Source organism: Eubalaena glacialis, chromosome 1 (assembly GCF_028564815.1).
Source record: "Eubalaena glacialis isolate mEubGla1 chromosome 1, mEubGla1.1.hap2.+ XY, whole genome shotgun sequence".
NCBI lineage: Eukaryota > Metazoa > Chordata > Mammalia > Artiodactyla > Balaenidae > Eubalaena > Eubalaena glacialis.
Genome location: NC_083716.1, coordinates 146,956,210 through 146,971,127, shown reverse-complemented (window position 1 = coordinate 146,971,127; position 14,918 = coordinate 146,956,210).

The following is a 14,918-nucleotide window of genomic DNA, read 5'->3' as shown; positions in this document are numbered from 1 at the left end:
CTGGAAGAAAGAGACCTGATGCAAAAAAAAAATTTTGAAAACCATTCCTTTGAGACTATCTTCCTTAAATGCCTCTTCTCTCAGATTGGATTCTGATAAGGGCTAGAGAGCTGACAATTTGAGGTTATTTTCTCTGACAAGAGTCTGGAAGGCAGATGGCCTACATTATTGACTGAGCAAAGATTGATACATTTTAAATACAAGGCAAAGAAGTGGTTGGTTTGATATTCTGTTATGAAGTCTTCAGCTATAGTGTGAGATTCCTGGGGGAAAGGATGGTGTCTTACACGCCACATGTATGCCCCAAGACAGTGTCTTGCAGTGCTCACAAGACATTGACATTTAATAGGTGCACCTGATCACTTTGAACTGTACTGAATCTGTTTTGGTCAACAGCCTTGCTTTAGCTTCAGTTTTTCATCTGGGTTTATGCAGGGTCTGCATGTGTGTTTTTAGGGCCACTGATGTCAAAAGTAGACCCAGGTGTCCTAGCCCATCTTATAAATTTCCCAGCAGAATCCCAGGTAAGATCTGAAATATTTGCAGACCCCTCCTCTGCTCATCCTACTTTCTTCTGTCTCTCCAGGCACCCAGTCTGAAGGTCTTCTATCCAGACCTGCTCTTCCATGACAGCCCACTCCACCTTGGTCAGATGACCAGCTAATCTGGTTCCTTCCTTTATGCTCACCCTACACTAAGGACCAATATATAAAAGTCCTTCCTTCCTCATCTTTATCAAAATATAGCCATCCTGTGTCCCAGGTCCACATTTCATTCCAGATGATCCGATATTAGAATCAACAAGTCCATGGCTTATTGTGAATAATCACATTTCTATTGCATGATATACCTTTCCATTTTGACAGGCTGATAGTGAGTCACCCAAGTGGTAAAGGGTGATATTTTGAGACCTCAAGAGCCTTCAAGTCAGAATAAGTAGATGACATCATAATCATCTCTTCTATCTGGGTCTTATAGCTACAGGAAAATAACTTGCATACTTATCCCTCCAGGAAAGTCAGAAGAAATAAAAGCACATTTCTTCTCATGCCCACATCACACAACTACTACACTACAGACTGGCCCTACCTATTGAACAATGTGAAGGCCTCCCACTGGCACAATGATGTTCTTCTAACAGTATGAATCCATTCTTTCACACAGGTAATTGCTGAGCATCTGCTATGGGTCCCTGTGCTAAATACTGGGGTTATGAGTAAGACAAAACTCCTGCCCTCGTAGGCATATAGTCCAATGGAATACACAGACATTTAAAAGGAAATTATACTAAAGCATATAAAGGGATCTTACAGGGAAAGTACAGGAAGTCCATAGCAAGAACACCCATCTCAGGCTAGAATACCGACACCAAACATTGACTGTAAACTTCTTCTCTTTATCCTCAACTACATCACAACTTTCCACTCTATACCCATCTTCTGTTTCATGGGAAAAGACTAAGGTTCATGCCAATGACACTGTTAACATATGCCTTCTGTGTGCTGAAGACAGTACCTAGCAAAAAGATTCTTGAATATTTAGTGCCCAATTAATGTATATTGACTTTAAAGATGGTGGTAGTACAAAAGAGGAGTCTAAAGCATACAAAATTCCAATGATATCCTCAGTGAGCTGTAGTCTCCACCAAAAATAGCAAACTCACCCCTAGAGTCAACAGTAAGGAACTCCACCTGGAAATAAATTATCCAAGGAAATGTTTTGCTCTTTCCCATCAGGATCGTCTTTTCTCCATTTATCAAAGCTTGGTTCCAAGCCCTCAGCCTCTCCCTCTGCAATCTAAACCCAGATAGAGTTCAGATATGCATCTGGGGGCACAAAGGAAACCAACTAGAGCCACCATATTGGTTATACAGTTCATGGGCCTTACAGTTGGAGGGTTGAAATGTGGGGCAGGGGTGGGGGAGGTCCTCTTCATTTGTTCTCAGATGATACATTTTAGGCTGGGGATATCTTTTCCAGGACACCCGTAGCCTAAAAGGGCCAAGTAGAGACTAGGGTAGGATCCAGAAGAGGAAACAGCTAAGAGGTTACTTAGGGGATGGCTCTGCTCTAGATTTTAGGAGAGAAGGATCAAACAGGAAGAAATTCAAAGTTCTTAAGTGGTTCAGCTCACCTAACCAGAGCAACAGTGCAGCTAGGACTTTGTGTAGAAACTGGAAAGAAATGAGTTCTTATTTTTCTGAAGTGGTTTGTCTTGTGTCTTTTTTAGTACTTCAAGGTGGCGGGATAATGATTTGAGATTTAGAGATTCTAGACACTGGTATCCTTTGAGAATGGGGGCCAAGGGACTGGAGGGCGGAAGTGAGGACAAAAGTGGAAAATGTCAGACAAGAAGGCAGTGAGCATGAAGAGGGGTTGCTGGTGTCCTGTGACATGTTCCTTCCCCTCCAAGGAGAGGGAAGGAGAGAAGAGTCAGTTCTCTCACCCGCCAGGGTTATCACTTTCTTCACGGCTCTCTGAATAAACCAATTCCATTTAGGTAAAAGTTTACTGAGTGTCTGCTTCATGGCAGGCCCTGTGGTAAGCAACAGGAATACAAAGATTAAAACCACAAAAAGCCCCAAATCACAAGTCTCTTGCTATCCAAAAGGTTATAACATGATAGAGGAGAGAAATGCACCAACAAGTAATTGCAAAGTGTCATTATAATGGCAATAAGAGAAGTGTGAACCAGGCCCTTTGGGTTACAGAGTGATCACTTCAGCTTGGGTGGGGTGCCAGGTATCTTCTGTTTGCCCTTTCAGATCCACGCCTCAATCTTCTTCATCCTGCTCTGTGCCCCAGAAGGCTGACCAATACGATCTACGTCAAAGACTCCCTGCCCTCTCCTGTCCTACTCCTACTGATTTCAGGCAGTGCTGAGTGCTGGCAGGAGACTGAAGGGAGGGAAAGGAGCAAGGTTAGGGTATTTGCTCCCGTAACTCCCTTCCTGCAGTGAGGGCAGGTAGGTGGCTGTGGGCTGGCCGCATCCCTCAAACAGTCCTCTTTGTCTCTGGGTTCAGGTAACAGCTCCCCTGCGCAGGGAGGGGACAAACGGTAGCCCCCTGTTTTAGCCTCAGGGTCCTTACTACTCTATCCTTTGTGATTTCCCCACATCCAGCTCACATCTTTGTAAATATTCTCTTTATTAAACTCTCCTCAAGTTACCCACTTTGAACGAGCCATTTCCTGCCAGAAAGTAGACTGACAGGTGATTCAAGAAAGAATTCATAGAGAGCTGAGTTGAAGGGGTTTGACAGGGAGATTAGAGGAGAAAGGGAAATCAAGTATCAGGAAGAACACAGGCAAAAGCAGGAAGAGAGACTGCAAGGCATATTTAATGAGTTGCTCATTATTAAGTATGCCTGATGCATAGGCTACATGTGAGCGAATAGAAAAAAAGACAGTTGGTGAGGAGGGTGAGCCAAATGACAGAAGGCCTTCTGTGCCATGCTAAGAAGTTTAGACTTGGTTTTAGAGCCATTAAAATATAAAATAGGGTCAGTTTTATAACTGTATAATGGAAGTATGAGACCAAAGGCAGCAAGACCCATTGACAGGCTATTACAGAAGTCCAGAAGAGTGATGTTTTGAAATATGATGCAAAAATGGTTTTTTCCTCAATTAAGAGCCTCCATCTAGCCACACAACCACTAAAGAGAATAAGAAAGGAAGAGATGTAAAAAAAATTTAAATAAATAGAAATAACACTCACCAATCAGGACAAGAAATTAAAGATAATGAGAACTGTGGGCTGACTCCCAGATTTCTCACAAGAGAAGATGGTAGCATCACTAAGACTGGGAATCCAGGAGGAGGAAGAGATGTAGGAAAGAAAATGGATAGTTCTGTGTTCCTCTTTCTGCCAGGAGGTAGAAGCAGGGACAAGAAGACGACTAACCTAGAAACAATACATGTCGTTTTCTATTTAACAGCACGGGGAAAATGACTTATGAACGTTTTGATTACCAGTTAAATTCAGCCAGGCAGGACCATCAGAAAGGGGGTGTGCCCAATATTCATAGCAGCACTCTTCACAATAGCCAAGACATGGAAACAACCTAAATGTTCATCGACAGATAAATGGATAAAGAAGATGTGGTACATATTATATATACAATGGAATACTACTCAGCCATAAAAAAGGAGGAAATAATGCCATTTGCAGCAACGGAACCCAGAGATTATCATACTAAGTGAAGTGAGAAAGACAAAGATCATAAGATATCACTTAAATGTGGAATCTAAAATACGACACAAATGAACTTATCTACAAAACAGAAACAGACTCACAGACATAGAGAACAAACTTGTGGTTGCCAAGGGGGAGGGGGGTGGGGGAGGGATGGAGTGGGAGTTTGGGGTTAGCAGATGCAAACTATTATATATAGAATGGATACACAACAAGGTCCTACTGTGTAGCACAGGGAACTATATTCAATACCCTGTAATAAACCATAATGGAAAAGAATATAAAAAAGAATGTTTATATGTGCATAACTGAGTCACTCTGCTGTACAGCAGAAATTAACACAACATTGTAAATCAACTATACTTCAATACAGTAAATTTTAAAAAAAGAAAGGGAGCGTGGTTCTCATGGTCAGCTCAGAGGCCCTTCATAGCCTGGCTCCCCTAAGAATGCCATGTGAACTTCCCTCCACCCCAATTCCTAAGGCTCCCAAAATAAATTCTGTTCATATCTGCGTGAAACAGCCTTTTACAGTTAAGACTGTCAACTGTGAGACTGCAGGGACAGTAACAGCAAAATAGGAGGGGAAAAACTTTTCATTTTTCCATCTGAAAATTGTATTTTCACTTGTAAGATGTGGCACATTTAATTTTAATGAATTGGAAACTGAGGTTTCCAAGAAACTGATCCCTTTCTCACTATGATAGTTTGTTGGAAATCAGGCAAGTGACAAAGGGCAGAAGAAACAGAGAAGGTGATTGTGAGAATCAGTACTCCCATCCTTCAGCCTCCTCCCACAAAAAAGATGGTTATATTTTGAAATCCATAAGTTGTCTCAAAGTTTTGCCATCCCATTTCTCCAGTAGAATGAAACTCTGAATAGCTAAGAATTTGGACTTGATAGGCCAACAGTTTCTTGATTTGGTTTGGCCAGGTCATCTCAGAAGCACAGTAATGGACCAAGTCTAGACTCCATCTTTGGAGAGAAGCCAGTGGTCTATAAATGGCAGTTTATATGCCGCTGGACAACAGCACGCCAGTTCCCAGAATAGGAGGGAATTCTCCCAATTTGATGCTTCCATTAGGCATGAAACTGTTTCCAAATTTAGATTAAGAACTGGTAATACTCCAAAACTATGAATCTCATGGCCAAACTAAAGAAACAAAAAATGGATGAAAGATATAGCATATTTTCCTCCCACGTTTTTTGTTCTATGCCTGCTTTAACACTTTCACGCTCCCTTGTCACTCACACTCCTGACAATCCAACTCCTAGTCACATCTCAAAACCCAGCAGAGTAGTTAGAACCTATGTAAACCATTTCCTTGTAAACTTCCTAAATCAGAGGAGAGACTCCCTCCAGTCTACTACTTCTGGAGCTTTATATCCACCTCTGTTATTCCTTTCATCACACAGAATTGAATCTACCATTTGCACGTCTATCTCCTCTACCTGACTTTGGTTTCTTTAAGGCAGAGAGTGTGTCTTATTTATCACTGTGTTCCTAGTACCTGGCCCAGGGTCTGGCACCTAGTAGGTGTTCAGTGAGTGTGTACTGAATGTCAGTGTGTTGAATTTTGTCCAGACACCAACGGGAAAAGGAAAGAGACTGGTTATGTTGTGACAAGCAACTGCTAAGCTCTCAACATGCATTCACTCATTTAACCTTCACAACAACCCGGAGAGAGAGGGAACAGTAAGATCCCCATTTACCAATGAGGAAACTGAGGCATAGATTGGAAACTAGGAAGTTTGAGTCCAAAGTCTACCCCTTAATCTCTACGGAATACTGCTGCTTCTCTGTAAAATCTAGCACATGTATTTGTATAGCACATGGTGCTTTAGTCTCAGCTTTCTTCTGGATTCCCTAACACTCACTTAGATACGGAATTATTTCCCTTTGAAGTCTATCTTTCGACCAGTCCCTCAACATGCCTTGGGGCTGTAACCCTGCCAGGAAGGCTGGGTGCAGATAAGCGCAGGAGCTGTGTCGAAGCCTATGGTAAGGCTGCTGGATGCTCTTAGAGCAATCCCCGCCACTCACTTGGCCTCCTCCTGGGAGCCAGAAGGTACACACAGCTCCTTGGCCAGGGCTTGTTTGCTTAGCGGTATTAACTACATTATCCATTAGAGACAACGGAGATAGTAATGTGTGCCATTAAAAGCCAGTGGGCTGTAATAGAAATCTGAGTTGAAAAACATCATAGTGTAGCCAGGAAACCATTCATCTTGGAACGTCTATATTAATGAATTGAATCACATTCATTCCACCCTATCAGATGTTTGATTCAGTATGCAAATGAAATTTTTCGATAACAGTCTGTGGAGATTACTCTGTTTGCTTAATAAATTAGTATTTTCTAAAACATTATTTTTTTTAAAAAAAGGAAGATTATAAAAAGGCATGCAGTATCATCAACCTGTAAGGCATAACCTCTCTTTAACAATTAGTTTCCAGCTTCCACAAAAGGTATTCAAAATGCTAAGAAAAGTCTGCATGGGTTTTAATTTTAACATCAGAAAAGATTCCTGAGGATTAACATATCTTCCCACATTTAACGAATATTGGACATGTACCCGCTATTGGTTTCCAGCTTCAAAATCAAGAATGATGCCAAAATAATAATAAAAGCAGCAGAAGACAGTGAACAACAGAAAGAATCAAAGTTGATGGACTCTCTCCCTTTCTGGGCAATGTCTTGTGCTTTCGTGAACTTTTTAATGAGAATAAATCCCTCAGGTCAGACTGACCTTCTCCAGATGGTTCCTGGAGAGGGGAGGTGTCCCCGCCACCTCCAGCAGTGGTTCCAGTGAGACACAAACATGATCAGCTTAGCCCCGGCCTGCCCAGCGAATGTGCTGACAGCTGGATAATCTTCCAAATGACAGTCCTAACAGAATACTCAGGTTCACCATGAGCCCCTTCCCGCAGCATTCTGCTCAGAACAATCAGCTCCCCTCCGTGCTACCAAACCATCCTTGTCCTTGTCTGGCCCTTGTCATTTATCAACTGGGTGGCTGCAGGCCCTAGGACTTGTCTTACTGTGTCCAATTCCACACCACCCTGGGTCACTCTCCTCACTGTCTCCTGAGTGATCTTACAGAGGTATAAATCTAGCCACTCGAATCTCCCTTTAAAATCCTTCAGATTTTTAAATCCCCACCCCAAGGAGAATGGTCAAATTTGAGACTCAACCTCCAAAGATCTGGAGAAGCTGACCTCTCCAGAGACAGTTTTGTGCTCCCGGTATCTTGCTCCCATTTCCCCCTGTGAACTGTTGCTCATGGCATTCTCTTCATCTCAAATGTTCTTCTCTACATCCTAATCCTTCCTCTCAAGATAGACAAACTTATCTTAGCAGAGTCATTTCCGGGGCTGCATCTCTCAGATTGGGGTGAGGGCCATTCCTCTGTGTCCCCTTCCTGAACTCACTTACTTCCCAGTACATAACTCTATTAAAGCATTTATCATGCTCTATTCACTCTGTTAGTTGACTGATATTTAATGAGCAAATGACAACTAAGGGCCAGAACTGTGCTCACAGCTTATGTTCTCTCAATAAATGAGCCTCTCTCTCAAGAAGCTTCTAGTGAGAGAGACAGGCAAGTACACAGCCATTGTGATACCACATGGTAAGTGTTACTCTAAAAATTGCAGGAAGCTGCGGGATGGCAGAGGATGGATAACTAACCCTAATTTGGGGGGTAGGGAGGAGGTAGATGAAGAAAAAGCTCCTAGTGAAGGAACCTGAGGTGTGAAGGACAAGTAGGAATAGAAGAGATGAAGAGAATAGAAGGGAAGTGGGAATAGCCAAGGAAAAGACCTGAATGTGAGAGGGGAAGAAAATCAGGGCCAGGGAAACAGACTTGGGAGGAAAAATGAAGGGCTCTACTTTGGATTTATTGTGGCTGGGATGTCTGTGATACTACTTTGATAGTTGGACGTTTGAGGCTAAACTGAAAGAAGGGTTCTGGGCTAGAGATACAAATTTGGAAGGCATCAGCACAAATATGATGTTTAAATCTCACAGGCTGTGATAAAGTGACCTAGGAGAGAAAGAAAAGATGGCCTAGGACCAGTCATTATGTACTATTATCTTCTTTATACATTGCTGGATTGATTTTGGAGCTCTTTGTTGAGGACTTTTGTGTTTACGTCCATAAGTAAGATTAGCCTATGATTTTCCTTATTTGTACTTCCTTAGTTTGGTGTTAGGTCAAGGTGTCCAGTTTGCCCACCAATTTTGGAAAATTCTCATCTATTATTACTTTGAATATTGCCTCTCCACCATTCTCTAATTCTCTCTTTCTGGAGTTTCAATTAGGTAGACGCAGGGTTTTTTTCATACTGTCCTCTGTGTCTATTAACTTCTTTCATATTTTCCACGCTTTGTGTCTATACTACATTTGGGGTAACTTCTTCTGATTTATTTTCTAGAACATTAATTTTTCTATTCATTTATGTTCAATCTGCTACTTAGGCTGTACATAATGTTTTTAAATTTAAATTACTCTTTGTTTCTAGGTATTCTGTTTGTTTAGCTTTCCCCAAATCTTCCTGGTATTGTTTTGTCATTTTTTTTCCTTTCTCTTAAGTCTTTCTTTAAACATATGAAACATGCATGTATATTATATTCCCTATCTGGTTATTGCAACAGTTGCATTCTCCATGGCTCTGACTCTATAGATTGTTGTTTCTATTGATTCTCACACATGGTGGCTTTTTTCTTTGTGTATCTGGTGATTATTGATTATGATCTTCAGTTCCTTGAAACTTTATCTACAGAAATATCTGGAACCTGAGCTTTAAATGTAATTCCATAGAGGATTTGCATTTGCCAAGCTCTTCTGGGCACTGTCAACTTGGGGGCACATTGTATCTGATGTGTTTGTATGTTTTGTTTTTCATTTTAATTACACAGGTGGCATGAATTCTATTCTCTGACCTGTTAAGCGGGCATATGAGGCAGGATTTCTCAGAGGAACTTGCCTTCTTTCTCTTTTCACCCTACACAGAAACAAGGCCGAGACGGACAATTCTTCTGTAGGCAGTTCTAGTTCACCTACCAAATGACCTTTGCGGATTGAAACTTTGAGCAGGAATTTCTAGTTCAACCTCCCATCCTGCTCAGGCCTCAAGCTATGCAACTATACAGCATGTACCCTCACAGTGTCTGAAAACCCAGGCTCTAGGACACCAGAGCTCTGAGCTCTCATTTAATATGCATGGCCAGGTGTGGTTTACATGAAGATGCCTTTGACCAAGTCTCTCTAGAATCACATGCCCTCAGGACAGTCACCAGCTCTAATGCTTACTTACCTTGTAGACAGTGTGTTCTTATCATTTACAGTCTTTGCTCCCGCTCAACCCTGCTTTATAAATACATGTTGAAATTATCCAGTAATTTTATCTGTTCTATACTTGGAGGGGTTAATCTGCTCACCTACTATCATACTGCTAGAGATGAAACCTACTCCTTTAGAATCTAATTTTTACAACACATTTCTGAACCATCCATCAGTCTGGCCTTGCAGTTAATCTGAATTGAGCAGACTGTTTCTCCACTTGCAAAAAAGAAAACTGTGAAGTGCCTCTGAGGAGCAGAGGCGTTTCCCAGACCACTTAAAGGGGCCACAAAAAGCTGGTCTCACGCCTGTCAGCCCCTCCCGCCAGCTGGACGGGCACTCTGCCTAACGCCAATGCATCTGCACGTTGCCAGTGCTCCTCACCCTGTCATTCCAGCCCCTCCCTACAGCAGACCTCCGCTTGGCTTTGGTATACACTAGTATTTTTAAATAGCAATAAAGCCAACCAACTGCAGTATCTTCAAAGATTAATTATCACTCAATTTTAAAAAGTCAATTTTCTTTAAACTGAGGATGCAAATGAGAAAACAAATGAAAAATGGATTTCCAGAAGAACCATATTTCCTGCTATTCAGCAGGAATCATCCCCAAACACTGATTAAAATATTGGGATTGCTTCATATCTTGTTCATCTCCAGTGAAGAGGCAGTGTCATTTAAAATTAGCAAAAACCCTGTGATGTGGGAGGAAAATCAGAGCAAAGCATTTATAAATGTTAATTTACTAAATAGATTTTTACCAGGTCAGTTTTGGTTGGCAGTAGAGTAGCCAACCACTTATGTGTTCAGGAGGGTCTGTATTACCTCCTGCCACTTCCCCCAGTAACCAGTCATTAGAGCATAAAAATTCCATTATCACTTTAGATTAGGCCTCTCTCTGTCTCTCTTGTGAAATGTAATTTATCTATCCTTTTCTAACTCATCTTCTATTGGAAAGCAGATTAGGCAAAGTCCAGAAGAAATGAGTTGCTGTATTAGTCAGTTCAGGCTGCCATAACAAACCACCATGGATTGGGTGACTTAGACAGCAGACATTTCTTTTTCACAATTTTGGAGGCTGGAAAGTCCAAAATCAAGGTGCCTTCAAATTTGGTTCCTGGTGAGAGCTCTCTTCCTGCCTTGCAGATGACTGCCTTTTCTCTATCCACACATGGAGAGAGAGAGAGCACTCTCTGGTATCTTTTTTTTTTTTTTTTTTTGATGTGGACCATTTTTAAAGTCTTTATTGAATTTGTTACAATACTGTTTCTGTTTTATGTTTTGGGTTTTTGGCCCCAAGGCATGTGGGATCTTGGCTCTCCAACCAGGGATCAAACCCCCACACCCTGCACTGGAAGGCAAAGTCTTAACCACTGGACCGCCAGGAAAGTCCATGATGTCTCTTCTTATAAGGGCACTAATCCTATCTTGAGGGTCCAATCCTTATGACCTCAACTAACCCTAATTACCTCTCCAAACCCCCAACACGTTAAGGTTTAGGACTTCAACACATGAATTTTGGGAGGACACAAACATTCAGTCTATAACAGTTGTTCACTAAAGGCATATTAGAACTTTAGTGGTAAGCAGTGGGGAAAGTAAGGAGTTCTACAATCTGCAGAATATGGAATAGGGAAGAGTACAACTGTGGGTCTCTGCCCTGAGAGGTAGAGAGGATTTAGCAGTTCAGATTGCACTGTCTAAAAGGAATGATTAACTTGGACTTGAACTACAGGTGTGTCCCCATCAATGGAGGTCTGACCTATGGCGTGAGACATAGCATTAGGTGTCTCCTCATGGTTGATCATGTGGAGTCAGGAATCACATGGTTTCCTCACAGCTTGTAAAAGAAGGCCAGCCCAGTGCATGCAGAGCATGCACCAGAGGACAAGGACCAAGCAGAATGCCCGCATCCTCGTCGGCCTGGGGTCCAGACCAATACAGCTCTCCTGCCTGTCTTGGTTGACATGGAGTCACGGATTCCTGGGGCTGCTCCTCTGGGTACCACAACCTCCTGACCCCACCAAGAAATCCAGCGATGGCAGAGCCAGACCAAGGGCATAGAAGACTCAGAGATACTGGGCTCTAGCAGGAAGGAGAGAGTGCCAAGAGGGAAGAGGGTGGCACTGGAAAGTAGTAACCAACACATTCCACCTACCTTTCCATTTTCCCTCTGGCTGATCTAACATCTGTACTTTACTTGCTCTCTAATTTCTTATTCATTCAGAATTGATTGGTATGGGCCTGAAAGGCAGTTTACTGCCCATTTCTTATTGGTATACTGTGGAGACCCTGACCCCAATTCACCTCCTCTCATGTGGGGCAGACGTGCTGTCAGAAAACTAGAAAGTAATAAGAGCCAGTGGTCTTCCATGACTGCCAAGTGCAGCCCAGGGGGCTGGAACGGGGCCCCATTCAGACTGGGACTGGCTCAGAGCAAGGTCAGACCACCTTTGAACCTTGCCCAGTGGTGCACTGCCCTACGTTTCAGATCAGCCAGCATTGATGCTTTTCTTTGCCTGTTCAACACTTTCCTCTGAACGGTTCAGTGAGTCAGTGTTCACTTTTTAACAAAGTTTGTATTTCTTTCTTATAAGGAATAAGAAAAAGGTATGAAATTCATGCTTAATTGAAAAAATATTCAGATATCACTATTTATCTCTAGCTTGAGAAAAATTTCTTTAAAAATGGTTCATCTGCAGGAAATCTCCCTTGAAAAAAGTACTTGCTTCAGTCATTCTTGCCTCATTCACTGGACATTACTAAGAACCTTTTATGTATGAGCCCAGGCTACACTGGCTATGAGAATGCAGATGTTCTCTTCTGTGTTTCACCTATCGCTTCTTGCCAGGCACTAGGCCACATGCCTTAGCTTCATTGTCTCATATAAGCCTCAACAACCCCCTAATAAAATAAGGATAATATTAACTCCCAATTGATATATATGTGGAATCTAGGATCAGAGAGGGTAAGTTATTTGCTTGAGGTCACCATGAAGTTAGAGCAGTTCCAGGACTCACGGTGGATAAGAAAGATCTCCACCCTCAAGAACCTGGCAACCCACTAGAGGAAAAGAGACCCACAGATAAATAGGTACAATAAAGGGTCATGGATGTTATGAATAAAACAGCTATACTGGGTAGAGCAGGGCACAGAGGTCTGAGTGGGCATTTCTAAGGGGCCAAAATCCAAAGGCATAACAGAGAAGCTGGCTGGAGCTGAGTGATATTCACATCACTGGGCGACTAATGTGTGTGTGTTGGTGGTGGTTGCCCATAGAGGGTGGGAAGTGGTTTGAGATTCATGTGGGGAGAGGTAATGGAGGGAAAATATATTGAATCCTTCAACCTTGTATTATAACGTGACTCTACACGGGAGGACAAAGATTTGCAATTTACACCATCTAGCATCATTTTCTAATATTTTCCTTTGTATAAACTTCATATCCACAATAGATAATAAACTCTACCAGGACATTTGATACAAAACAGTTCTTAGCATGGTTTATAGAAGACACACTCCAAAATAGTTGCTGGTTTCTTGTTGAAGTGCCAGGAGCCAGGGGTACCTGTGATCATTACTTAGGAAAAGTCTTCTGAGAAGCAACAAGGTCCATTTATGACCTTCCTTTGGTTTTCCCAATTGTCCAATGAGCCTCAATCACTTTTATTATTGAGAGGAGAGGAAAACAAAAACCTTCTTCATAAAACCTCAACACTGAGCAACACTACCCCCTTTTCCTATTGTTTTAACCACCCCAGGATTTCTGTGTCACCTGTCAGTTCAAGAAGCCACTGGTTATCAGAGGACAATGGTGCATCCTACTTAGGACTCAGCAGACCAGCACAGAGGAGTGAAGAACCAAAGTCATAATGGGTGATTCATGATGCTAACAGGAGAAACCCAAGCATCACCAGGCTCCTATCAACTGGGGTTGTGATCCTGGTAGAAGCTTGTCTTTTTTTCTCTTCTTTTTTTTTAATGAGCTGTTTCTTTACACTCCCTCCTGCCTCTTTCCCTTCTCCCCTGTTCTATGAAGCTTGTCAAAAATAAATAGAGAGTGATAGTGAAAGCAGCGGGAGGCCATTCTAAAAATAAAGACATATACCAAGCGTTGTTAGGAAGTAGCCTGTGTTTGTCACGGTCCATTAATAAGGGCTGCTTTTCTATCCTCCTCTTTTTATTTTATTTAGAAAGAAAATGTTGTCAGATATGACTTTCTGGAGTTCTACTCCGTGGAGTCTGGGTCCAATTTGGGGAATTGGAGACTGTAGGAAAATATAGGGAAAAACCTATTGGGGGTAGGTAGTGGCGTACCTTCAGCAGCAGACAATGGGATGGAAAGTTCCAGGGCTGCCAGGTGAGGAAGTTTTTTTTTTTTTTTAATAAATTTATTTATTTATTTTTGGCTGTGTTGTGTCTTCATTGCGGTATGCGGGCTTCTCACTGCGGCGGCTTCTCTTGTTGCAGAGCACGGGCTCTAGGCGCGTGGACTTCAGTAGTTGTGGCGCACGGGCTTAGCTGCTCTGCAGCATGTGGGATCTTCCCGGACCAGGGCTCGAACCCGTGTTCCCTGTACTGGCAGGCGGATTCTCAACCACTACGCCACCAGGGAAGCCCGGTGAGGAAGTTTTTAATAAGGCGAAAACAGATCAGAAAACTCAGTCAGAGGATGAGATGAAGGGTTGGGAGATATGAGTTGCTAAACTGGACAACAGAAAACGTGAGTCGATGCGAAAACAGACAAAAAGGCTGGAGAAGCCCAGCAGTTAGCAGGGCTTCAGTGAAGCTGAAAGGTTCAGGCCTGAGGTGATGAGCTCTGAGTGGCAGGTGATGTGCTCTTGTCTTGGCCGAGAGACAGATCTTGAAATGTTCTGGCAGGTGAAACAGCCCACGTCTATAAAACTGAGCTTTTGAGACCAAATTAGCTGGGAGAGACCCTCAGTTTTACTGAAATAATGGATTTTTCTATTGACCTGTCTTAAGTTTGGCTCAAAAGATCAAGCTCATGATCTGACAGAGGAGGGTAATACAAGATTGAAGGAGGATTTATTGCTCTGCTGTCGAATCTCAGCATCTGTGTTGTTTGGACACATGAGTCCAATGCTCACGGGCTTGGAGAAAACCTGCTAACAGGCTGGCATCGGGTCAGGAGACTTCAGCAGTTGCCATGCTCCAAAGTAGATCCAGATCTGGGCCACTAAAGATTTCAAGCCTCCCGCCTTCTGAAATGAGTATTTGGACTTCTCAGGTTAATCACTTTCCATGGTGCTTCCCAGTGATGAGGGAATTGGCCTCAACTGAGAAGGTACTGAATGGAAAGTGGATGTTCTCTTTCTAAGAGCCATTTGGTCTACCCAGAAGTCCTCCCCTGAACTAG